The sequence below is a fragment of the Symphalangus syndactylus genome, chromosome 9 (genome assembly GCF_028878055.3).
Source record: "Symphalangus syndactylus isolate Jambi chromosome 9, NHGRI_mSymSyn1-v2.1_pri, whole genome shotgun sequence".
NCBI classification, from domain to species: Eukaryota; Metazoa; Chordata; class Mammalia; order Primates; family Hylobatidae; genus Symphalangus; species Symphalangus syndactylus.
In genome coordinates, this window is record NC_072431.2 from 132,993,536 (window position 1) to 133,019,898 (window position 26,363).

General features: G+C 47.9%; 1 pseudogene; it reads left to right on the plus strand.

The window, feature by feature from the left end:
- Positions 1-3,532: 3,532 nt before the first annotated feature.
- LOC129490783 (PRELI domain containing protein 3B-like) lies at positions 3,533-14,998 on the plus strand (annotated as a pseudogene).
- Positions 14,999-26,363: the final 11,365 nt, after the last annotated feature.

A 26,363-nucleotide genomic window follows, 5' to 3' on the forward strand; every position in this document is an offset into this window, starting at 1 on the left:
TGAGAAATTGTTGAGAAGGATACAGTTTGTTTTTAGATGTCCTTTGTCAATTACGAACATTGATTCATAATAACCTTTATGTTATTACAAAATGGCAATAAATGCTGTGGGATTGTTTGTATTAAAACTAATAATACTACTACTAATAATAAATCTTTTTTTTTTTTTTCTGAGACGGAGTTTCGCTCTTGTCGCCCAGGTTGTAGTGCAATGGCGCAATCTCAGCTCACCGCAACCTCCACCTTCCAGGTTCAAGTGATTCTCCTGCGTCAGCCTCCCTAGTAGCTGAGATTACAGGCATGCGCCACCACGCCTGGCTAATTTTGTATTTTTAGTAGAGACAGGGTTTCTCCATGTTGGTCAGGCTGGTCTCGAACTCCCGACCTCAGGTGATCCACCTGCCTCGGCCTCCCAAAGTGCTGGGATTACAGGCGTGAGTCACCATGCCCGGCCAGTTCCTGTTTTTTTTTAATTGTTGTTGTTGTTGTTGTTGTTTTTTTTTGAGACCAAGTCTTGCTCTGTTACTTAGGCTGGAGTGCAGTGGTGCGATCTCTGCTCACTGCAACCTCTACCTCCCGGATTAAAGTGATTCTACTGCCTCAGCCTCCCTCATAGGCACGTGCCACCACACTCACCTAATTTTTATGGTTTTAGTGGAGGCAGGGTTTCACCATATTGCCCAGGCTGGTCTTGAACTCCTGGACTCAAGTGAGCCACCGGCCTCGGCCTCCCAAAGTGCTGGGATTACAGGTGTGAGTTATAGCACCCAGCCTCTGTTCTTTCCTAGAAAGAAATCCTCCGCAGACTAAAGGGCAAATGCCAGTAAGGCAGTGATAGGGACGGCATTCCAGGGCACTCCCTCTAAATTCTAGATCAGACGGGGCTTCTCAAGCAGCAAAGGCCCTGCTCTAAGTTGTGCAGGCATAGATTTTCTGGCAGTGGTTCTCAAAATTTGTTCCAGAAACTGGCAAGGTTAAAATTATTTTTATAATAATACTATGACATTATCTGACATTTCCGTTCCCATTCACTCAGGAGCATACAGTGGATTGTTTCCAGAAAACTCCATTGCCCTGAAAGCTAAGATAATGTGTATTTCTATATTCTTTTTTTTTTGAGTCGCCCTGTCATCCAGGTTGGAGTGCAGTGGCGCGATCTCAGCTCACTGCAATCTCTGCCTCCCGAGTTCACACTATTCTCCTGCCTCAGCCTCCAGAGTAGCTGAGACTACAGGCGCCCACCACCAAGCCCAGCTAATTTTTATGTATTTTTAGTAGAGACGAGATTTCACCGTATTAGCCAGGATGGTCTCGATCTCCTGACCTCGTGATCCACCCCTCTCAGCCTCCCAAAGTGCTGGGATTACAGGCGTGAGCCACCGTGCCTGGCCATCTATATTCTTGTGTCTTAAATTGTTCTCAGGTTTTTTGTTTGTTTGGTTGGTTGGTTGGTTTGGTTTTTTGGAGACAGAGTCTTGCTCTATCACCCGGGCTGAAGTGCAGTGGAGTGATCTTGGCTCATGGCAGCCCCAACCCCCTGGGCTCAAGCAATCATCCCACCTCAGACTCCTGACTAGCTGGAACCAGCAGTGTGCACCACCACACCTAATTTTTTTCTTTCTTTTTTTTTTTTTTTTGAGATGGAGTCTCACTCTGTCCCCAGGCTGGAGTGCAGTGGCGCGATCTTGGCTCACTGCAAGCTCCGCCTCCTGCCTCAGCCTCCAGAGTAGCTGGGACTACAGGCGCCTGTCACCACGCCCGGCTAATTTCTTGTATTTTTAGTAGAGACAGGGTTTCACTGTGTTAGCCAGGATGGTCTCAATTTCCTGACCTCGTGATCCACCCACCTCCGCCTCCCAAAGCTCTGGGATTACGGGTGTGAGCCACCGCGCCTGGCCTATTTTTTTCTTAGAGATGAGGTTTTGCCATGTTGCCCAGGCTAGTCTGGAACTCTCGGGCTCAAGCGATCCTCCCACCTTGGCATCCCAAAGTGCTGAGATTTCGGGCGTGAAGCACCACACTTGGCCTAAACTTTTCTGTTTTAAAATATAAAATGGGCCGGGCGCGGTGGCTCACACCTGTAATCCCAGCACTTTGGGAGGCCAAGGCGGGCAGATCACCTGAGGTCAGGAGATCGAGACCATCCTGGCTAACACGGTGAAACTCTGTCCCTACTGAAAATACAAAAATTAGCCGGGTGTTGTGGCGGGCGCCTGTAGTCCCAGCTACTCGGGAGGCTGAGGCAGGAGAATGGCGTGAACCCGGGAGGCGGAGCTTGCAGTGAGCCGAGATCGCACCACTGCACTCCAGCCTGGGCAACAGAGCAAGACTCCATCTCAAAAAAAAAAAAAAAATATATATATATATATATATAGTGGCTAGCTGGGCACAGTGGCTCACACCTATAATCCCAGCACTCTGGGAGACCGAGGTGGGCAGATCACTTGAGGTCAGGAGTTCGAGACCAGCCTGGTTAACATAGTGAAGCCCCGTCTCCACTAAAATACAAAAAGTATGCTGGGCGTGGTGGCTCATGCCTGTAGTCCCAGCACTTTGGGAGGGTGAGGGGGGCAGATCACCTGAGGTTGGGAGTTCAAGACCAGCCTGACCAACATGGTGAAACCCCGTCCGTACTAAAAACAAAACATTAGCCAGGTATGGTGGCACATGCCTGTAATCCCAGCTACTCAGGAGGCTGAGGCGGGAGAATCACTTGAACCCATGAGGCAGAGTTTGCAGTGAGCTCAGATCACACCATTGCACTCCAGCCTGGGCAACAATAGCGAAACTCCACCTCAAAAAATAAAATAAAATACAAAAAGGAGCCAGGCATGGTGGCATGCGCCTCTAGTCCCAGCTACTGGGGAGGCTGAGGCAGGAGAATCTCTGGAACCTGTGAGGCGAAGGTTGCAGTGAGCCAAGATCACGCCACTGCACTCCAGCCGGGGCAACAGAGTGAGACCCCATCTCAGAAAAATAAAATATAATGTAATGTAATATAATATAATACAATAAATATAGTTTGACAATTTTTATTTTTTTTGGAGACAGGCCCTCACTCTCTTGTGCAGAGGTGCCATCACAGCTCCTCTGTGATCCTGAGCTACAGCAATCCTCCAGCTTAGCCTCCCAAGTAGCTGGGACTACAGGCACACAACAGCACACCAGCTAATTTTTTATTTTTTGTAGAGACAGGGTCTCACTATGTTGCCCAGGCTGGTCATGAACCGCTGTGCTCAAGCGATCTTCCTGCCTTGGCCTCCCAAAGTGCTGGGATTATAGGTGTGAGCCACCATCCCTGGCCTAAATTTTTCACAGTTTTAAAGTATAACAAATACTGATGGAAATACCCATGAAGACAATTTTCAACATTAAGAAGGTTTGAGACCGGAAAGTTTGAGAACTGTAGATTGGAGGGAATATTATCATAATAAAGATCAAATTTTCCCTGACTCTCAATCCTGAGATGCTCCTTTGACTCTAAGGCCCTCCTTGAGGCTCCCTCTCCTTCCTTGGGATGTTTGACCCATAAAATGGGGTCAAAAACTGCTGCCGCGAACATCTCCAGTGCCACTACCCAAGGTCTGGGGAGACCCATGGGGTCAAAGGTGAAAGGGCAGGGGAGGAGAGGGACCAGGAGTTGGAGGAGGGGGAATAGGAGGAGGAAGAGGGCTGGCCATGCAGCTCCATCCCATATATCTGCTGGAGGTGTGTTTCTGCAGGGTATTATCCCCACCTAGCTCTCTCAGTGCCCCAGGTATCCCCTGCCCTCCCCACCCCCAACCTTGCCCTGGTGCCTTCTGCAGTCCTTCTCCCTCTCAGCATCCCAAGGACCCTTCTGCTTCCCCACAACCCTGGAGCACACCACTCCTGGAGTCTGTGTGCCCAAACCTCCATCAAGGACAATAAAGACAGCCTTACCTGGCAGAAATTAAGCTGTTGGCTGAGGGTGGCAGCTCATGCTTGTAATCCTAGTACACTGGGAGGCCAAGACAGGAGGATTGCTTGAGGCCAGGAATTCAAGACCAATCTGGCCAACATAGTAGACACTGTCTCTATTATAAATATTTTTAAAAATTAAGCTGTTACTAGTTTTTTCTTTTCTTTTTTTTTTTTGAGATGAAGTCTCACTTTGTCGCCACACTGGAGGGCAGTGGTGCGATCTCAGCTCACTGCAACCTCCGCCTCCCAGGTTCAAGCAATTCTCCTGCCTCAGCTTCTCGAGTAGCTGGGATTACAGGCGCACGCCACCATGCCCAGCTAATTTTTGTAGTTTTTAGTAGAGATGGGGTTTCACCATGTTAGCCAGGATAGTCTCAATCTCTTAACCTCGTGACCTGCCCATCTCGGCCTCCCAAAGTGCTGGGATTACAGGCGTGAGCCACTGTGCCAGGCAGCTGTTACTAGTTTTTCAAGGATATCACATGTGAATTAGATCCTGAGTTCTCCTATGTTTGGAAATAATTTTTTTCCAAACGCTGTTGCTATTGAGGCTCCAGAAGTCAATCTGCCTCCCCACCCACCCCACCCCTTAGAGGTAACAAAGTGTTGTTATCTGGATGAAGCTGATTTTTTACATAGAACTGGAGAGGGGCCAGATATGGTGTCTCACACCTGTAATCCCAATAATTTGGGAGGCCAAGGTGGGAGGATTGTTTGAGCCCAGGAGTTTGAGACCAGCCTGGGTAGCATAGCAAGACCTTATTTCAAAACAAAAAAATTGGAGAGGATTTCACATTAGTGAGTCACTTAGCTGTCAGTTGTCCCCGACCCCAACAAGTCAAGTGAATTTGACTAGCTGCGGATTCCATATAGAAAGCAGAAAATCTGGGACAGGCATGGTGACTCACGCCTGTTATCCCAGCACTTTGGGAGGCCAAGGCAGGTGGATCGCTTGAGACCAGGAGTTCCAAACCAGCCTAGCCACATGACAAAACCCTGTCTCTACTAAAGTACAGAAAAATAGCCAGGCTTGGTTGCACACACCTATAATCCCAGCTACTAGGGATGCTGAGGCAGAAGAATCGCTTGAATCCAGGAGGCAGAGGTTGCAGTGAGCCAAGATCGCTCCACTGCACTCCAGCCTGGGTGACAGAGTGAGCCTCCCTCTCAAAAAAAAAAAAAAAAAGGAAGCAGAAAATATTGTGTTATTCTTTGTTCTAGCTTCTCCTTACTTAATAACAGTTAACAACAACATAAGATAACTGTGAGTCTAAAGATGCACACTCTTGATAATCCTTGTTGCTCATTAACCCAGTAAATGAAAATGTGCCTTATACCTCCCGTGTGCCCTGAATTGTGCAGGGTGCTGGTTATAGTTATGTGCAACGTAGATGTAATTTTGCTTGAACAAAGTGCCTCAGTGATGCCGTTGAAGGGTAAAGCGCCCACCACTGACAAAACCATTTCAGTCGACCTAATTTCATTAGCTCTACTTAAGACAAGAGGATTAATTGATTACTTAGCAGCTGTATTATTTAGTCTGTTTCATCCTTTATTATTTTCATATTAGTAATCCTTTGTCAGCACCATTTTTTTCTACAAGGATGTCTCTTAAGAGCCACATTTATGTTTGCTGATTGATTTTTTCCTTTTTAGACCTAGACCTAGGTTTTTTGTTTTATTTTTTAAACAGAGCCTCGCCCTGTCACCCAGGCTGAAGTGCAATGGCACAATCTCAGCTCCCTGCAACCTCCACCTCCCGGGTTCAAGCGATTCTCCCGCCTCAGCCTCCCGGTGAGACCCCATGGGTCTCCCCAGACCTTGGCTACTGGCACTGGAGATGCTTGTAGCAGCAGTTTTTGACCCCATTTTCTGGGTCAAACGCCCCAAGGAAGGAGACGGAGCCTCAAGGAGGGCCTTAGAGTCAAAGGCCCCTGGGTTCAAGCGATTCTTACACCCCCCCACCGCCCTCCAGCCTACTCAATTGAGCGAGACTCCACCTAAAAAAAAAAAAAAAAAAATTCCCCACCCCACCAAAATAAAAGGAGGCTCAGGAATCTGTGAACAATACCAAAGGGCTGATATTCATGACATCAGAGTTACAGAAGGAAAGAAGAAAAAGTGCAGTACAAAAAAAAAAAAGTTGAAGAAACAATAGCTAAAATTTTTCTAAATGTTGGCAAAAGACAGTAACTGACATTCACGAAGGCCAGCAGAACCTAAACAGAAAAAACCCAGAGAGTCTCTCTGAACTAACTCTGTTTCAGGGGGCTGCTTGATAATAAAATAAATAAATGAATAAAAAAGAAAGACCCAAATGAATCCAAATTGAGATAGATTACAATCAAACTTTGAAAATGTAGACAAAGAAAATCTTGAAAATAGCCAGGGAAAGACAATGTATTGCCCACTGCATTCCAGCACTCTGGGGGGCCAAGGCGGGCGGACGACGAGGTCAGGAGTTCGAGACCAGCCTGACTAACATGGTGAAACCCCATCTCTACTAAAAATACGAAAACTAGCCAGGCATGGTGGCACACACCTCTAGTCCCAGCTACTAGGGAGGCTGAGGCAGGAAAATCGCTTGAACTCCGGAGGCGGAGGTTGCAGTGAGCCGAGATCATTCCACTGCACTTCAGCCTGGGTGACAGAGCAAGACTCCATCTCCAAAAAAAAAATTAATAAATAAATAAAAACATTTTATTATTGTTTCTGAGCCATTATTAGAAAAAAAAAAATGTATTTGTGTGTGTGTGTGTGTGTGTGTAACAACATTTTAAAATGCTTAACAGCCCGGGCATGGTGGCTCACATGGATAATCTCAGCACTTTGGGAGACCAAGGCAGGTGAACCCCTTAAGACCAGGAGTTCAAAATCAGCCTTTGAAACATAGTTAGACCCTGTCTCTATTATTTTTAAAAAGTAAAAAAAAAAAAAAAAAAAAAACCTTTAAAAAGTGCTGAACAAAAAAAGGTGTCACCAAAACACACACATACACACACACACACACACACACACACAAAGAGGTGTCACCTCAAAATTCCATGAAAATATTCTTCAGGAATAAAGATGAAATAAAGACATGCTTAGATACAAGGAAACTAAGAGAATGTGTTGCAAACAAAACTCTGAATAAATTGCCATAAGTTCAGATATAAGAGAAATTATATCAGAAGGAAGCTAGGAACATAAGAAATGAATGAAGAACAATAAAAAGGCTAAATACCCGAGTAAATAGCATGTACCCGGGTAAATAGAATATTATTTTCCTCTTGAGTTTTTGTTTTTGTTTTTTGTTTTTTGAGATAGAGTCTCGCTCTGTTGCCCAGGCTGGAGCGCAGTGTCGCAATCTCGGCTCACTGCAAACTCTGCCTCCCTGGTTCAAGCGATTCTGCTGCCTCAGCCTCCTGAGTAGCTGGGACTACAGGCACGCACCACCACCCTGGCTAATTTTTGTATGTTTAGTGGAGATGGGTTTTCACCATGTTGGCCAGGATGCTCCCAATCTCCTGACCTCGTGATCTACTCGCCTCGGCCTCCCAAAGTGCTGGGATTACAGATGTGAGCCACTGTGCCTGGCCTGAGCTTTTAAAAATATATTTCATAGTTGGAAACAAAAATTAAGGTAGCCAGATCACGAGGTCAGGAGTTTGAGATCAGCCTGGCCAACATAGTGAAACCCTGTCTCTACTAAAAATACAAAAATTAGCTGGGCATGGTGGCGTGCATCTGTAGTGCCAGCTACTCGAGAGGCTGAGGCAGAATCACTTTAACCTGGGAGGCAGAGGTTGTGGTGAGCCGAGATCCTCCCACTACAATCCAGCTTGGGCAACAGAGTGAGACTCCATCTCAAAAAAAAGAAAACAATAATTATACTACTGGCTGGATACAGTGGCTCATGCCTGTAATCCCAGCACTTTGGGAGGCTGAGGTGGGCGAATCGCTTGGGGTCAGGAGTTTGAGACCAGCCAAGCCAACATAGTGAATCCCCATCTCTACTAAAAATCCAAAAATTTGCTGGACGTGGTGGCGCGCGCCTGTAATCCCAGCTACTCCAGAGGCTGAGGCAGGAGAATTGCTTGAACCCAGGAGATGGAGGTTGCAGTGAGCCAAGATCGTGCCACTGCACTAGAGCCTGGGCAACAGAGCAAGACTCCATCTCAAAGATAAATAAATAAAACTTAGGCTGGGTGCAAGGCCGTGCGCAGTGGCTCACACCTGTAATCCCAGCACTTTGGGAGGCCGAGGTGGGCAGATCACAAGGTCAGGAGATCGAGACCATCCTGGCTAACATGGTGAAACCCCATCTCTTCTAAAAATGCAAAAAATTAGCCGGGCGGGGTGACGGGCGCCTGTAGTCTCAGCTGCTGGGGAAGCTGAGGCAGGAGAATGGCCTGAACCCGGGAGGCGGAGCTTGCAGTGAGCCGAGATTGCATCACTGCACTCCAGCCTGGGCAACAGAGCAAGAATCTGTCTTAAAAAAAAAATAAACAACAACAACAACAACAAAAATTAGGCTGGGTGCGGTGGCTCAAGCCTGTAATCCCAGCACTTTGGGAGGCCAAGGCAGGCAGATCACCTGAGGTCAAAAGATCGAGGCCATCCTGGCCAACATGGCGAAACCAAAAATTAGCTGGGTGTGGTGGCTCCCGCCTGTAGTCCCAGCTACTTGGGAGACAGGCAGGAGAATCACTTGAACCCAGGAGGCAGAAGTTTCAGTGAGCCGAGATCACACCACTGCACTCCAGCCTGTTGACAGAGCGAGACTCCGTCTCAAAAATAAATGAATAGGCCAGGCGCGGTGGCTCACGCTTGTAATCCCAGCACTTTGGGAGGCCGAGGCGGGCGGATCACGAGGTCAGGAGATCGAGACCACGGTGAAACCCCGTCTCTACTAAAAATACAAAAAAAAATTAGCCGGGCTTGGTGGCGGGCGCCTGTAGTCCCAGCTACTCGGAGAGGCTGAGGCAGGAGAATGGCGTGAACCTGGGAGGCGGAGCTTGCAGTGAGCCGAGATCGCACCACTGCACTCCAGCCTGGGCGACAGAGCAAGACTCCGTCTCAAAATAAATAAATAAATAAATAAATAAATAAATATAAATAAAAATTAATTATGAGATAGCTTTTACTTTGCTATTTATTCCTTTTTATTTATTTTAGAGATGGGGGTCATGTTATGTTGCCCAGGGCAGTCTCGAACTCCTAGCAATCCTTCCTCCTTGGTCTCCCAAAGTGCTGGGATTACAGTTGTGAGCCACATTCCTTCCAGCTTACTGGGCTATTTAAAGGTTTCCAATACTACCATATCCTGCTGATCAAAAGCTCTAACTTGCAAAAAAAAAAAAAATCTACCTTGCATATCAATATATTTATATCTATCTATCTATCTATCTATCTATCTATCTATCTATCTAAAACTGTGAGTAAAACCAAATGGGTAACCAACTTTAACGCTACTTTACTGGATAATGTTATTTGATGCTGAAAAGTTTTAAACCTGGTGTCCAGGAGGGAAGCCTTAGTGTAAACACATGATTGTGTCCAGTGATTTGTCATTTTACAAATCCCACACTAGATGGCAGATTTTAAACAGGATTTTCTGGGTCACAAATTAATTAGGAAAAAATGGCTAGGCACGGTGGCTCACACCTGTGACCCCAGCACTTTGGGAGGTACGGGGGCAGATCACCTGAGGATAGGAGCTCAAGACCAGCCTGGCCAACATGGTGAAACCCCATATCTACTAAAAATACAAAAATTAGCTGGCCATGGTTGTGGGAGCCTGTAATCCCAGCTACTCGGGAGGCTGAGGCACGAGAATCGCTTGAACCCGGGAGGCAGAGGTTGCAGTGAGCAGAGATTTCACCACTGCACTCCAATTTAGGTGACAGAGTAAGACTCTGTCTCAAAATAATAATAATTAGGAATATCTATCTATCTATTTATCTATCTATCTATCTATCTATCTATCTATCTATCTATCTATCTATCTGCAAAGGAAAAAATCTGGGCGTGGAGGCTCATGGCCGTAATCCCAGCACTTTGGGAGGCTGAGGTGGGACGCTGAGGTGGTAGAATAAATTGAGCCCAGGATTTCGAGACCAGCCAGGGAAACATGGGGAAAACCCATCTCTACAAAAAATATAGAAATTAGCTGGGCAGCCATGCATGATACCTCACGCCTGTAATCCAAGCACTTTGGTGGATCACCTGAGGTCAGGAGTTCAAGACCAGCCTGGCCATCATGGCGAAACCCCATCTCTCAAAAGAAAAAAAAAAAAAAAGAAAGAAAAAAAATTAGTCAGGCATGGTGGCGTGCACCTGTAATCCTAGCTACCCAGGAGGCTGAGGCAGGAGAATTGCTTGAACCAAGATCGTGCCACTGCACTCCAGCCTGGGTGACAGAGCAAGACTCCATGTCAAAATAAGTAAATAAATAAATTAGCTGGGCGTGGTGGTGCTCACCCGTGGTCCCAGCTACTCCAGGGTGCTGAGGCAGGGGGATCACCTGAGCCTTGGGAGGTCGAGGCTCCAGTGACCTGTAATCTTGCCATTGCCTCCACCTTGGGGCACAGAGTGAGGACCTGTCACCCAGGCTGGAGTACAGTGGCACAGTTTCTGCTAACTGCAAACTTCGCCTCCCAGATTCAAGCGATTCTCCTGCCTCAGCCTTCCGAATAGCTGGGATTACAGCACGTGCCACCATGCCCAGCTAATTTTGTATTTTTAGTAGAGACAGGGTTTCTCCACGTTGGTCAGGCCAGTCTCAAACTCCCGACCTCAGCTGATCCATCTGCCTCGGCCTCCCAAAGTGCTGGGATTACAGGCATGAGCCACCGGGCCCAGCCAGCATCTGTTTTTTAGTTTAGTTTAGTTTAGTTTAGTTTAGTTTTTAAGAGGGATTTTTGGTCTTGTTGCCCAGGCTGGAGTGCAATGGCGTGATCTCCCTCACTGCAACCTCTGCCTCCCGGGTTCAAGCGATTCTCATGCCTCAGCCTCCCGAGTAGCTAGAATTACAGGCACCTGCCACTACGCCCGGCAAATTGTTGGTATTTTTAGTAGAGATGGGGATTTGCCACACTGGCCAGGCTCCAAACTCCTGAACCCAGGTGATCCGCCTGCTTCGGCCTCCCAAAGTGCTGGGATTACAAGCATGAGCCACCTTGCCCGGCCCAGCATCTGTCATTTTTTGACTTTTTAATAATAGTCATCTTGACTGGTGTGAGTTCGTATCTCATTGTGGTTTCCATTTCTTTAATGATTAGCGATGTTGAACATTTTTTCTTGTTGGCCAAGTGTATGTCTTCTTTTGAAAATTATCTGCTCATGTCCTTTGCTCACTTTTTTTTTTTTTTTTTTTGAGATTAAGTCTCACTCTTGTCCCCCAGGCTGGAGCGCAATGGCATGATCTTGGCTCACTGCGACCTCTGCCTCTCGGGTTCAAGCGATTCTCCTGCCTCACCCCCCAAGTAACTGGGATTACAGGCGCCTGCCACCATGCCCCAGCTAATTTTTGTATTTTTTTTTAGTAGAGATGGGGTTTCACCAGGTTGGACAGGCTGGTCTTGAATTCCTGACCTCAGGTGATCCATCCGCCTCGGCCTCCCAAAGTGCTGAGATTACAGGCATGAGCCACCGCACCCGACTGTCCTTTGCTCACTTTTTAATGGTGTTGTTTGTTTTTTGGCTTGTTAATTTGTTTAATTTCCTTATAGATTCTGGATATGAGACCTTTGTTGGATGTATAGTTTGCCAATATTTTCTCCCAGTCTGTAGATTGTCTTTTTATTCTGTTGATAGTTTCTTTTACTGTGCAGAAGCTCTTTAGTTTAATTAGGTCCCATTTGTCAATTTTCTGTTTTAATTTAATTATATGTATTTATTTGTTTTTTGAAAATAGAGACAGGATCTCGCTATGCTGCCCAGGCTAGTCCAGTGGGACTGAAACACTTTTTTTTTTTTTTTTTTTTGAGACAGAGACAGAATCTCGCCCTGTCACCCAGGCTGGAATATAGTGGTGTGATCTTGGCTCACTGCAACCTCTGCCTCCCAGGTTCAAGCGATACTTGTGCCTCAGCCTCCCAAGTATCTGGGACTACAGGTGTGTGCCCCCATGCCTGGCTAATTTTTTTTTTTTTTTTTTTGAGACGGAGTCTTGCTCTGTCGCCCAGGCTGGAGTGCAGTGGTGCGATCCTGGCTCACTGCAAGCTCCGCCTTCCGGGTTGACGCCATTCTCCTGCCTCAGCCTCCCGAGTAGCTGGGACTACAGGCACCCGCCACAACGCCCGGCTAATTTTTTATATTTTTAGTAGAGATGGGGTTTCACCATGTTAGCCAGGATGGTCTCGATCTCCTGACCTTGTGATCCACCCACCTCCACCTCCCAAAGTGCTGGGATTACAGGCACGAGCCACTGCGCCTGGCCTAATTTTGTATTTTTTGTAGAGACAGGGTTTGGCCATGGTGACCCAGCAGGTCTTAAACTCCTGGTCTCGAGTGATCCCCCAGCCTAGGCCTCTGAAATTTCTGGGATTATAGGCGTGAGCCACTGCTCCTGGTGGATACTGATTTTTGTATACTGATTTTGTATCCTGAAACTTTGCTGAAGTTCTTTTTCAGACCTAGGAGCTATGGGACAGAGCCTTTGGGGTTTTTTAGGCGTAGAATCACATCGTCTACAACAGAGATAGTCTGACTTCCTAATTGAGGTTCCCAAACCTCAATTCTTGACTTCTGTGCACCCACAGGCTCAACACCACATGGACGCTGCCAAGTCTTAGAGCTTCCACCCTCTGAAGGAACAGTCTGAGCTGTACCTTGGCCCCTTTTAGTCATGGCTGGAGTGTCTGGGACATAGGGCAACAAGTCCCTAGACTGCACACAGCACAGGAACTCTGGGCCCAGCCCACAGAACCACTTTTTCCTCCTAGGCCTCTGGACCTCTGATGGGAGGGGCTGCCATGAATACCTCTGACATTCCCTGAAGACATTTTTCCCATTGTCTTGGGGATTAACATTCAGCTCCTCACTACTTATGCAAATTTCTGCATCCGGGTTGCGTTTCTCCTCAGAAAATGAGATTTTCTTTTCTGTTGCATTGTTAGGTTGCAATTTTCCAATCTTTTATGCTCTGCTTCCTTTATAAACCTGAATGCCTTTAACAGCACCCAAGTCACCACTTGAATGCTTTGACGCTAGGAAGTTTCTTCCATCAGATACCCTAAGTCATCTCTGTCAAATTCAAAGTTCCACAAATCTCTAGGGCAGGGGTAAAATGCTGCCAGTCTCTTGGCTAAAACATAACAAGAGTCACCTTTGCTCCAGTTCCCAGCAAGTTCCTCGTTTCCATCTGAGACCACCTCAGCCTGGACTTTATTGTCCATAATACTATCAGCATTTTGGTCAAAGCCATTCAACAAGTCTCTAGGGAGTGCCAAACTTTCCTACATTTTCCTATCTTCTTCTGAGCCCTCCAAACTGTTCCAGTCTCTGTCTGTTACCCAGTTCCAAAGTAGCTTCCACATTTTTGGGTATCTACAGCAGTGCCCTGCTCTACTAGTACCAATTTAATATATGAGTCCATTTTCACGCTGCTGATAAAGACATACCTGAGACTGGGAAGAAAAAGAGGTTTAATGAACTTACAGTTCCACATGGCTGAGGAGGCCTCACAGTCTTGGCAGAAGGCAAGGAGGAGCAAGTCACGTCTCACGTGGATGGCAGCATGCAAAAAAGAGAGGGCTTGTGCAAGGAAACTCTGGTTTTTAAAACCGTCAGACCTCATGAGACTCATTCACTATCAGGAGAACAGTGCAGGAAAGCCCTGACCCATAATTAAATCACCTCCCACCAGGTTCCTCCCATGATACGTGGGAATTATGGGAGTTACAATTCAAGAAGAGATTTGGGTGGGGACACAGCCAAAGCATATCACTGCTGTCAAGCAAAGCTGAGAGATTTAATTGGTAAAGAAACAAGCCCTTTTTAGATTCAGGCAGTTTAATACTGACAGCAATTGTAAGATTGGCAAAGATGCCAGCACCCTGTGTCCATTTTCCCACCAGACAACACCAAAACAAAAGAGGCCAGGTGATAATGCAACATGGGTGATGGGAGCTCTGTTTCTGCAGAGCCAATTTCACACTAAGCAGTTTGATGGGATGCTGGGGGGTGGGGTGGGGACAGGTGTAGCCTCTTTGCCTAATTGTCCCCTAGCACTGCCCAGTCATTGCATATGCTGCTGGAACCAAGAAGATTTGAACTTCGGAGCATCTCTTTGACCACCCATGACAAACTCTTACAATAGCTGCAATACAGTAATACCCAAACCCTATGAACTTGAGTGTGGTTGGAGTTGATGCATTAGACAGACATATAGATCCCTCTGAAAAGTTGCAGTCACAGACTTAGTACAGACTGGGGACTACCTTCCATTCTGAAGTCTCTTATTGGTGCAAGACACAAAACATTTGTTAAGAACGTTCGAGGCTGGGCGCAGTGGCTCACGCTTGTAATCCCAGCACTTTGGGAGGCCGAGGCGGGCGGATCACGAGGTCAGGAGATCGAGACCACGGTGAAACCCCGTCTCTACAAAAATACAAAAAATAAGCTGGGCTTGGTGGTGGGCGCCTGTAACCCCAGCTACTCGGAGAGGCTGAGGCAGGAGAATGGCGTGAACCCAGGAGGCAGAGCTTGCAGTGAGCCGAGATTGCCCCACGGCACTCCAGCCTGGGTGACAGAGCAAAACTCCGTCTAAAAAAAAAAAAAAAAGAACATTCGCTACTTGATCCTGTAGAGAAAACAATGGAACAGGAATCTACCAACATTTCATTTACAAACATATTTTAAGTAGGTGAGAGGCTTATATACAAGTCACATCCTCAGGACACAGAAAAAATCCTATTTTGACTCAGGAAGCCATAATCACTGTGAAAGGAGTCAGCCTCGGCAATTACTTTGCAGGACTGATGGCAAGTATGTTATCTCCAAATGCTAATAAAGGGCAAGAAACAGGGGAATGCAGGCCAGGCGTGGTGGCACACGCCTGTAATCCCAGCACCTTGGGAGGCCGAGGGAGGGGGATCACCTGAGATCAGGATTTCGAGACCAGCCTGGCCAACATGGAGAAACCCCGTCTCTACTAAAAATACAAAATTAGCCGGGCATGGTGGCACATGCCTGTAATCGCAGCTACTAGGGAGGCTGAGGCAGGAGAATCGCTTGAACCTGGGAGGTGGAGGTTGTGGTGAGCCGAGATTGCGCCATTGCACTCCAGCCTGGGCAACAAGAGCGAAACTCCATCTCAAAAAAAAAAAATGGGTTTACATAATTTTCCACTCCTTTTTCATCCTGATCACTTATCCAGGTAGCAGCCTAGAAAAGATCAATCGCTTTCTGGGGACAGCTGCATTTAATCACTAAATTAAGGTACCTTGCTAAGTTGTGTGTATCAGAGGCATTTGAACCAGACCAACTCCATCTTGAATAGGGACTGGTAAAATAAGGCTGAGACCTACTGGTCTGCATTTTCAGATGGTTAACGCATTCTAAGTCACAGGATGACATAGGAGGTCAGCACAAGATATAGCTCATAAAGACCTTGCTGATAAAACAGGCTGCAGTAAAGATGCTGGCTAAAACCCACCAAAACCAAGATGTGAGCGTGACCTCTGGTCGTCCTCACTGCTACACTCTCACCAGCACCATGACAGTTTACAAATGCCATGGCAACATCAGGAAGTTACCCTATATGGTCTAAAAAGGGGAAGCATAAATAATCCACCCCTTGTTTAGCATATCATCAAAAAACAACCACAAAAATGGGCAACCAGCAGCCCTTGGGGCTGCTCTGTCTATAGAGTAGCCATTCTTTTATTCCTTTACTTTCTTAATAAACTTGCTTTCTCTTTACAGACTCTCCCTGAATTCTTTCTTGCGCAAGATCCAGCAACCCTCTCTTGGGGTCTGGGTTGGGACCCCTTTCCTGTAACATGTATACCAGGAGAAAGGAAGTAGAGTCAAGGTATCAGTTCACTGTTGCAAACTGCATCTAATACCAAAAGCCAAACGCAAGAAGTTAGCAGCAGTAAGACGGCCCTGAGACAGGGTCCAGAGTCTGATCTCTCAGAACTGGGTGCAAGGGTCACACTTGCTGAAATGTGCCCTCCCACAGTGTGCAGCTTTAGCAGGAATCACTACTTAGAAATGCAAACAGTCTCTGTAACAGAAACAAAGAGCCAATGAGCAGATCAATTTCAGATGGTCCCATCAGAAATAAGCCCTCTTCTGTAGGCAATTGTGACCCAGCTGGTCCAGCCAGCATCCATGATGTTTTCACAGCTTTGTCTTTCGAGTCAAATCTGCAACTCTACCAGAGCCTGAGTTTTGTTTTTTAAGCAGAGCAACTTTGTCAAATTTGCTTTGTCTTAGCTAGCTAATAGGCAAGCCAGCCCAGAAAACTTGTCAGTTACAAACTTTCTCTGAAAACAAAACAAAACTGGATGAGGTCTCTATCTTCTTTTATGTCCTTGGGAGCTTGACCTTGTAACCACGTGGTGGTACTTTCTTTTTTTTTTTTTTTTTTTTTGAGAGGAACCTTGCTTTGTCACCCAGGCTGGAGTGCAATGGCGCAATCTCGGTTTACTACAACCTTCGCCTCCCGGTTTCAAGCTATTCTCCTGCCTCAGCCTCCCCAGTAGCTGGGACTACAGGCGTGTGCCACCATGTCCAGCTAATTTTTGTATTTTTAGTAGAGACAGGGTTTCGCCATGTTGGCCAGGCTGGTCTCGAACTCCTGACCTCAGATGATCCGCCCATCTCAGCCTCCCAAAGTGCTGCAGTTACAGGCGTGAGCCATCATGCCCAGCCACCACGTGGTGGTACTTTCTTTTGGTCTCTGCCATTTTACAATAGTGGGCCGGGTTCAATCCTCACTTAGGAAATGAGTACTTTCTGGTTGATACCTGTGTGACCTTTACCATTTGTTGATTCTCTTCCCCTGCATGAGCAATGTCTGGCTTCCCTTCTTAACCTTCTTAAATTTTCCTTTCTGGCTGGTTGCGGTGGCTCACGCCTGTAATCCCAGCGCTTTGGGAGGCTGGTCTCCAACTCCTGACCTCAGGTGATCCACCCACCTCGGCCTCACAAAGTGCTGGGATTACAGGCATGAGCCACAACTTCCCACCTCATTCTTTTTTTTTGAAACAAAGTCTCGCTCTGTCGCCCAGACTGGAGTGCAGTGGCATGATCTCAGCTCACTGCAACCTCCGCTTCCCGGGTTCCAGTGATTCTCCAGCCTCAACCTCCCGAGTAGCTGGGACTACAGGCACCCGCCACCACGCCCGTCTAATTTTTTGTATTTTTAGTAAAGACGGGGTTTCACTGTGTTAGCCAGGATGGTCTCGATCTCCTGACCTCGTGATCCGCCCATCTTGGCCTCCCAAGTGCTGGGATTGCAGATGTGAGCCACCACACCCAGCCCCGGGCTCATTCTTTGATCTATTTGATTTTAGGTGGTTTGATTTATGGGGACCCTGGGTAAGGAACATACTCCAAACTGTTGGTATTATCCTCCTGATAGTAATAATAATAGTCTCTCTGGTGCACTGTATTCTCCCAAAGCTTTTAAATCTTTACATGCAGCCATCTCTAGAATGTCAAATGGTCTCTGTTCAACTGGAATGACAAGAGCTGAAAGAAATGTGCAACCACGAGGACACAGTAACCTACAAACGACACACTGAGGCCGGAAACCCAAAATGATGGTAACGGAAAATGGCGCTAAGGCCCTAAATTCTGGTCACACTATCAGCTAAGTGAGAACCTGACCAGAAAGGGGTAATTTTTTTAAACAAAATTATGGAAGGCCATTGTTTTGGACTGAGCTCATGGGCTAGGCCCTAACAGACCAAACAAGAATGGAGTTGCTTGGCTGGGCGCGGTGGCTCATGCCTGTAATCCCAGCGCTTTGGGAGGCCGAGGTGGGTGGGTCACCTGAGGTCAGGAGTTCGAGACCAGCCTCAACATGGAGAAACCCCGTCTCTACTAAAAATACAAAAAAAAAAAATCAGATGGGCATGGTGGTGCATGCCTGTAATCCCAGCTACTTGGGAGGCTGGGGCAGGAGAATTGCTGGAACCTGGGAGGCAGAGGGTGCGGTGAGCCAAGATCGCGCCATTGCATTCCAGCCTGGGCAACAAGAGCGAAACTCAGTCTCAAAAAAAAAAAAAAAAACAGCAAAAAAAAAAAAAAAGAAAATGGAGTTGCTCGTGTTAAATGTGACATAAATTAAGACTTTAAGGAAACTCATACATCCTAGAATAGACCAGGTTTTATTTTTCTCCTGTAAACAGGACGTTCCCAGCGTAAGAAATTACCCTCTACTGGGTCCTTGTTCCCACCTTGCAAAGCCCACAGTGTTCTGTTTCCCAGTGAGTTTCAATATCAAATAAGTACATTTATGATGGTGATAGTGACATCAATGACTCAAGTTTTGGTCAATCTCTAAAAATTGAGAAAATGACCAAAAGGGGGTAATTGTTAAAGCGAACTAAAGATGGCCTGAGAAGGACTCTGTACCTCTCTCTGTATATGAGTCTTTTTGGTCAAACTGCAACCTAACTAAATAGGTACACAATACTGAAAACTAAATTAGCAGTATTTGCCTGTAACAAGAGATGAGTCTTGGCCCATCCTAGCAGCCATACTTCAACCACTCATACACTGCGGAGTGTTCAAACTGTGTTCAAATAAGGCAAAAGTGGAGCTGTAACGAATCCACTTAAGGACCTCACCTCTGATTTCTATAGTCACTTCTCTTTTTTGTCTGTAAATTTGTTCTGACCATGAGGCATCCCTGGAGTCTCTCTGAATATCTGCTGTGATTCTGGGGGCTACCTGATTCATGAGTCATCCATTGCTCAATTAAATTATTATTATTAATACTTTTTTTTTTTTGAGACAGAGTCTCACTCTGTCATCCAGGCTGGAGTGCAGTGGCACCATCTCGGCTCACTGCAAGTTCTGCCTCCCGGGTTCACGCCATTCTCTTGCCTCAGCCTCCCGTGTGGCTGGGACTAGGGGTGCCCGCCACCATGTCCAGCTAATTTTTTGTATTTTTAGCAGAGATGGGGTTTCACCATGTTAGCCAGGATGGTGTCAATCTCCTGACCTTGTGACCCTCCCGCCTTGGCCTCCGAAAGTGCTGGGATTACAGGCGTGAGCCACCACGCCCGGCCGCTCAATTAAATTATTTTAAATTTAATTCAGTTGAAGTTTTTCTAATAACAAGCCCATACTATAAAGTATCAAGTTTCAGCTTAGAATCAGCTCCAGGAAATTAGGATCAGGATTCCAAAAAGCCCTGTTGCTTTTTCTTCGCAGAAGCAAAGCCAAAATGCTGCAAGGCCTGATGGCCATATTCCAAGTGCGATTGACAAGCCTTCTTTTTTTTTTTAAGACTGAGTCTCGCTTTGTTGCCCAGGCTGCAGTGCAGAGGCGCAATCTCGGCCCACGGCAGCCTCCGTTTCCTGGGTTCAAGCGATTCTCCTGCCTCAGACTGCAGAGTAGTTCGGACCACAGGCGTGCGCCACCGCATCCAGCTAATTTTTGTATTTTTAGTAGAGATGAATTTTCGCCATGTTGGCCCGGCTGGTCTTGAACTCCTGGCCTCAGGTGATCCGCCCGCCTCTCCCTCCCAAAGTGCTGGGATTACAGGCATGAGCCACCATGCCCGGCCTAAGGAAGGCTTTATTAAGCCTTTTTTATCTCGTCACTATTTAGGCCCAAAGTGATCCACTCAGAAATATGCACGTCTGGCTGGAAATCATTAGCTTTTATGGGTCAGACATCTGATTTTACAAGAGCTCATTAGCAATTAAAATCAGTTTTTAAAAACTCTAAAAGTATATTTCTATGTAGAGAGTGCCTCTTTTTAATGTTATATCCTTTTTTCCAGAGGCTCCAACAGGCAAGACATACAGCAAAAATAATCAGTTACGGGTTTTTTTTTTTTTTTTGGTTTTGAGACAGGGTTTCTGTCATCCAAGCTGGAGTGCAGTGGCGTGATCTTAGCTCACTGCAACCTCCGCCCCACTCCCCTGGGCTCAAGCAATCCTCCCACCAAAGGCTCCCAAGCAACTGGGACAACAGAAGTGTGCCAACACACCTGGCTAGTTTTTTGTATTTTTAGTAGAGATAGGGTTTCACCATGTTGCCCAGGCTGGTCTTGAACTCCTGTACTCAAGCATTCCACCTGCCTCAGCCTCCCAAAGTACTGGGATTGCAGGCATAAGCCACAACGTCTGGCCCTGTTTCTTCCATTTTTTTCTTTTCTTCCTTTTTTTTTTTTTTTTTTGTGACGGAATCTCGCTCTGTTGCCCAGGCTGGAATGCAGTGGCGTGATCTCGGCTCACTGCAACCTCTGCTTCCTGGGTTCAAGCAGTTCTCTGCCTCAGCCTCCCGAGTGGCTGGGATTACAGGCACCCACCACTTCGCCCAGCTAATTTTTTGTATTTTTAGTAGAGGTGGGGTTTCACCATCTTGGCCAGGCTGATCTTGAACTCCTGACCTCGTGATCCACCCACCTCGGCCTCCCAAAGTACTGGGATTACAGGCATGAACCACCGCGCCCAGCCTTCTTCCTTTTTTTCATACAATTTTTTTCTGGCCACACATTAATGAGAACACTTTTTTTTGTTTTGTTTTGTTTTGTTTTTTGAGATGGAGTCTCACTCTGTCACCTAGGCTGGAGTGCGGTGGTACAATCTTGGCTCACTGCAACCTCTGCCTCCTGGGTTCAGGCAATTCTCCTGCCTCAGCCTCCTGAGTAGCTGGGATTACAGGCATGTACCACCATCCCTGGCTAATTTTTGTATTTTTTAGTAGAGATGAGGTTTCACCATGTTGGTCAGGCTGGTCTCGAACTCCTGACCTCGTGATCCGCCCGCCTCGGCCTCCCAAAGTGCTGGTATTACAAGTGTGAGCCACTGAGCCCAGCCAAGAATACTTCGTTTTTTTGTTTGTTTTGTTTTTTTCCGAGACAGAGTCTTGCTTGCCCAGGCTGGAGTGCAGTGGTGCAATCTCAGCTCACTGCGACCTCCGCCCCCTGAGTTTAAGCAATTCTCCTGCCTCAGCCTCCTGAGTAGTTGGGATTTCAGGCGCGTTCCACCACGCCCAGCTAATTTTTGTATTTTTAGTAGAGACAGAGTTTCACCATGTTGACCAGGCTGGTCTCAAACTCCTGACCTCGTGATCCGCCCACCTTGGCCTCCCAAAGTGCTGGGATTATAGGCGTGAGCCACCGCATCTGGCCAAGAATACTTGGTTTTTAATACTCAAAGAATTTAAATACGAACCCACCCACCAATGGCAAGAAGCAATTATTTATGTATCCCACTAACACTTTTTCTTTGCAGCTGTCCCTGATTGGGATGTTTCCCATAGCATTCATAAGTGTATAACACTTTACATCAATTTTTATCTTACTTCTAGATGTAATAGCCACAAAACACAAAGCTACTTAAAAAAAAATCCCTCTGTATTTTTCTTTCTTTTTTTTTTTTTTTGAAACGGAGTCTCGCTCTCACCCAGGCTGCAGTGCAGTGGCACTATCTTGGCTCACTGCAAGCTCCGCCTCCCAGGTTCACACCATTCTCCTGCCTCAGCCTCCCGAGTAGCTGGGACTACAGGCTCCTGCCACCATACCCATCTAATTTTTCTTTTGTATTTTAGTAGAGACAGGATTTCATCGTCTTAGCCAGGATGGTCTCAATCTCCTGACCTCGTGATCTGCCTGCCTCGGCCTCCCAAAGTGCTGGGATTATAGGCATGAGCCACCGCACCCGGCCTTTCCTTTTATTTATTTATTTATTTAATGATACGAAGTTTCGCTCTTGTTGCCCAGGCTAGAGTGCAATGGTGCAATTTCGGCTCACTGCAACCTCTACCTCCCAGGTTCAAGCGATTCTCCTGCCTCAGCCTCCCAAGTAGCTGGGATTACAGGAGCCTACCACCACATCTGGCTAATTTTTGTATTTTTACAATACAGAGAGATGGGGTTTGTCCATGTTGGCCAGTCTGGTCTCCAACTTCCGACATCAAGTGATCCACCCACCTCAGCCTTCCAAAGTTCTGGGATCACAGGCAAGAGCCACCGTGCCCGGCCGTGTACTACCATCTTATATGTGTAAAGGACAGGCGTCAGCCACTGCCCTGGCTGCAAATGGATATACTTCTAAATAATAGTCTAACTTTGAATATATTGAAGTACATTATGCTTTTTACAAATATAAAGAATCGGGCCAGGTGCAGTGGCTCATGCCTATAATCCCAGCACTTTGGGAGGTTGAGGCAGGAGGACCACATGAGGTCAGGAGTTTGAGACCAGCCTGGCCAACATGGCGAAATCCTGTCTCTACTAAAAACACAAAATTAGCCAGGCGTGGTGGAGTATGCCTGTAATCCCAGCTACTCAGGAGGCTGAGGGAGAAGAATTGCTTGAACCTGAGAGGCAAAGGTTGCAGTGCGCCCAGACTGAGCCATTGCACTTCAGCCTAGGAGACAGAGCAAGACTCCATCTCCAGAAAACCCCCCAAAACCCAAAAATGGATAAAAAGATTAAGGCAATTCTTTTAGTAGTGCAAACATGATTGTCAGTGATGAATGGCACCTTGGGAGGTAACCTTGGAGGAGGAGGAGGTATCGATGGGACCACCTGCCCAAGAGTTGAGGAAAGCAGTGTGGAGGGTGACCATGGTAGCCAAAGAGAAGGAGAGGAAGGTGAAGGTGTTTCCAAGGCAGGAGAGCACTGTGATCGTGAAGCATTCCCTGGTAAAAGTGGTTGGGGAGACAGCTTTAAGCTGGTGGTAGCCAGATGTGTCATCACTGACTTAGCTGACCAGAAGGACAGGGAAAGAGAACTTGCTGACAGTGGGACTGAGTGAGCAGTGTCAGGGGGACACCAACTATTACAGATTCTTGATCACATTGAGTCAGTCGAGAAAACCTTCAAAACATTTACACTTCAGACAAATAGAGAATCTCGGAAGTCTCTCTGAACCTATTCTGGTTTGAGGGGCTGACCATTTTTTTTTTTTTTTTTTTGAGACGAAGTCTTGCTCTGTCGCCCAGGCTGGAGTGCAGTGGCACGATCTCGGCTCACTGCAAGCTCCGCTTCCCGGGTTCACGCCATTCTCCTGCCTCAGCCTCTCCGAGTAGCTGCGACTACAGGCGCCTGCCACCACGCATGGCTAATTTTTTTTTTGTATTTTTAGTAGAGACGGGGTTTCACCGTGGTCTTGATCTCCTGACCTCATGATCCGCCCGCCTCGGCCTCCCAAAGTGCTGGGATTACAGGCTTGAGCCACCGCGCCCGGCTAGGGGCTGACCAGTTTTAAAAAGAGAATCTGGCCGGTTGTGGTGGCTCAAGCCTGTAATCCCAGCACTTTCGGAGGCCGAGGAAGGTGGATTGCCTGAGGAGTTCGAGACCAGTCTGGCCTGGACAGTGAAACCCTGTCTCTATTAAATATATAAAAAAATTAGCTAGGGGCCGGGCCCGGTGGCTCACGCTTATAATCCCAGCACTTTGGGAGGCCGAGGTGGGCAGATCACGAGGTCAGGAGATCGAGGCCATCCTGGCTAACACAGTGAAACCCTGTCTCTACTAAAAAAATACAAAGAAATTAGCCGGGCGTGGTGGCGGGCGCCTGTAGTCCCAGCTACTCAGAGAGGCTGAGGCAGGAGAATGGTGTGAACCCGGGAGGCGGAGCTTGCAGTGAGCCGAGATTGCACCACTGCACTCCAGCCTGGGCGACAGAGCAAGACTCCGCCTAAAAAAAAAAAAAAAAAATTATCTAGGTGTGGCGGTGTGCGCCTGTAATCCCAGCTACTTGGGAGGCTGAAGCAGGGGAATTGCTTCAACCAGGGAGGTGGAGGTTGCAGTGAGCCGAGATCGCACCACTGCACTCCAGCCTGGGCAACAGATCCAGACTCTGTCTCAAAAAAAAAAAAGAAAGAAAAGAAAAGAAAGAAACCCCATCTCTACTAAAAATATTTTTAAAAGTAGCTAGATGTGGTGGCAGGTGCCTGTAATTCCAGCTACTTGGAAGGCTGAAGCAGGGGAATTGCTTGAACCACGGAGGTGGAGGTTGCAGTGAGCCGAGATCGCACCACTGCACTCCAGCCTGGGCAACAGATCCAGACTCTGTCTCAAAAAAAAAAAAAAAAAGAAAGAAAGAAACCCCATCTCTACTAAAAATATTTTTAAAAGTAGCCAGTACTCGGAGAGGCTGAGGCTGGAGAATGGCGTGAACCCGGGAGGCGGAGCTTGCAGTGAGCCGAGATTGCGCCACTGCACTCCAGCCTGGGCGACAGAGCGAGACTCCGTCTCAAAAAAAAAAAGTAGCCAGATGTGGTGGCAGGTGCCTGTAATCCTAGCTACTTGGGAGGCTGAGGCAGGAGAATTGCTTGGTCTAGGGAGACAGAGGTTGCAGTGAGCCAAGATCGTGCCATTGCACTCCAGCCTGGGCAACAACACCAAAACTCCATCTCAAAAAATAAAAATAAAAAAGAGAGAATCTGTGACATACGACAGAGAAGATGGGTAATTATTCAGCAAAAGAAACATTACATGGCAATTACCACTATCCAGAAAAATATCATAAAGGTTGATAAGCAAGTCTCTGATGCCAGAGTGGAAACAGAGAAAGCCACACACACACACACACATACTAGATGCACTCCAGCAAGACCCCATGTGTTCACCCTCAGTTGCTACAACTCAAGGCCGTCCCTCCTGCACCATCTCCAAACACACTGCTGTACCCCTGCAACATGCTACCTGGTGGAACATTGTCACAGCGGCCTCGGCCTCGATCTCCCTCAAGGATAAGGGGATCCCATTAGATTTTTTTTTTTTTTTAATTTTTTTTTAATTTTTTTTGCATACAAAAACAATAAACATTTTCTAAAAATACATACAAACAAAAAGATGCGTATCAAACATATTAGGAAGGTTGCACATGGGAAGTCGGGGAATAGAAATGGGGGTGGGAGTTAAAATAAATGAGAGAGGGACTTTATATGGATCAGTGATAATAACTCAATCCTCTATTTGACAAAGAAGAGGGAGAAGGAAGAGGAAGAAAAAGAAAGTGGGATAAAGGATCAGAAAGGGAGGAAAATAGAAAAAATTAGAGTATGACTCCAGGGTAGACCTGTTTTGTTGTCATTGAGTTGGTTGGTTGGTTTGTCTGTTGTATTCTTCATGTTTCGCCAAGTCGGCCAGACTGGTCTCGAACTCCTAGCACGAAGTGATCAACCCGCCTCGCCCCCCAGAGTGCCGGGACCACAGGCGTGAGCCACCACGTCCAGCCCCCACATTGCTTCTGGCCTCCGTGGTAGACCTCCCAGACGGAGCGGCCAGGCAGAGGAGCTCCTCACTTCTACCCAGACATGGGGCGGCCGGGCAGAGGGGCTCCTCACTTCCCAGACGATGGGTGGTCGGGCAGAGGCGCTCCCCACTTCCCAGACGATGGGTGGCTGGGCAGAGGCGCTCCTCACTTCCCAGATGATGGGCGGCCGGGCAGAGGCGCACCTCACCTCCCAGACGATGGGTGTCCGGGCAGAGGCACTCCTCACTTCCCAGATGGGGCAGCCGGGCAGAGGCGCTCCTCACTTTCCAGACGATGGGTGGCCAGGCAGAGGCGCTCCTCACCTCCCAGACGATGGGTGGCTGGGAAGAGGCGCTCCTCACCTCCCAGACGATGGGTGGCCGGGCAGAGGCGCTCCTCACCTCCCAGACGGGGCGGCCGGGCAGAGGCGCTCCTCACTTCTTCCCGGACGGGGCGGCCGGGCAGAGGCGCTCCTCACTTCTTCCCGGACGGGGCGGCAGGGCAGAGGCGCTCCTCACTTCTTCCCGGACGGGGCGGCCGGGCAGAGGCGCTCCTCACTTCCCAGACGATGGGTGGCCAGGCAGAGGCGCTCCTCACTTCCCAGACGGGGCGGCCGGGCAGAGGCGCTCCTCACTTCCCAGACAGGGTGGCCGGGCAGAGGCGCTCCTCACTTCCCAGACGATGGGTGGCCGGGCAGAGGCGCTCCTCACTTCCCAGACGGGGCGGCCGGGCAGAGGCGCTCCTCACTTCCCAGACGGGGCGGCCGGGCAGAGGCGCTCCTCACTTCCCAGACGGTGGGTGGCCGGGCAGAGGCGCTCCTCACTTCCCAGACGGTGGGTGGCCGGGCAGAGGCGCTCCTCACTTCCCAGACGGTGGGTGGCCGGGCAGAGGCGCTCCTCACTTCCCAGACGGGGCGGCCGGGCAGAGGTGCTCCTCACCTCCCAGATGGGGCGGCCGGGCAGAGGCGCTCCCCACCTTCCAGATGGGGCGGCGGCCGGGCAGGGGCTGCAATCCCAGCACCCTGGCAGGCCAA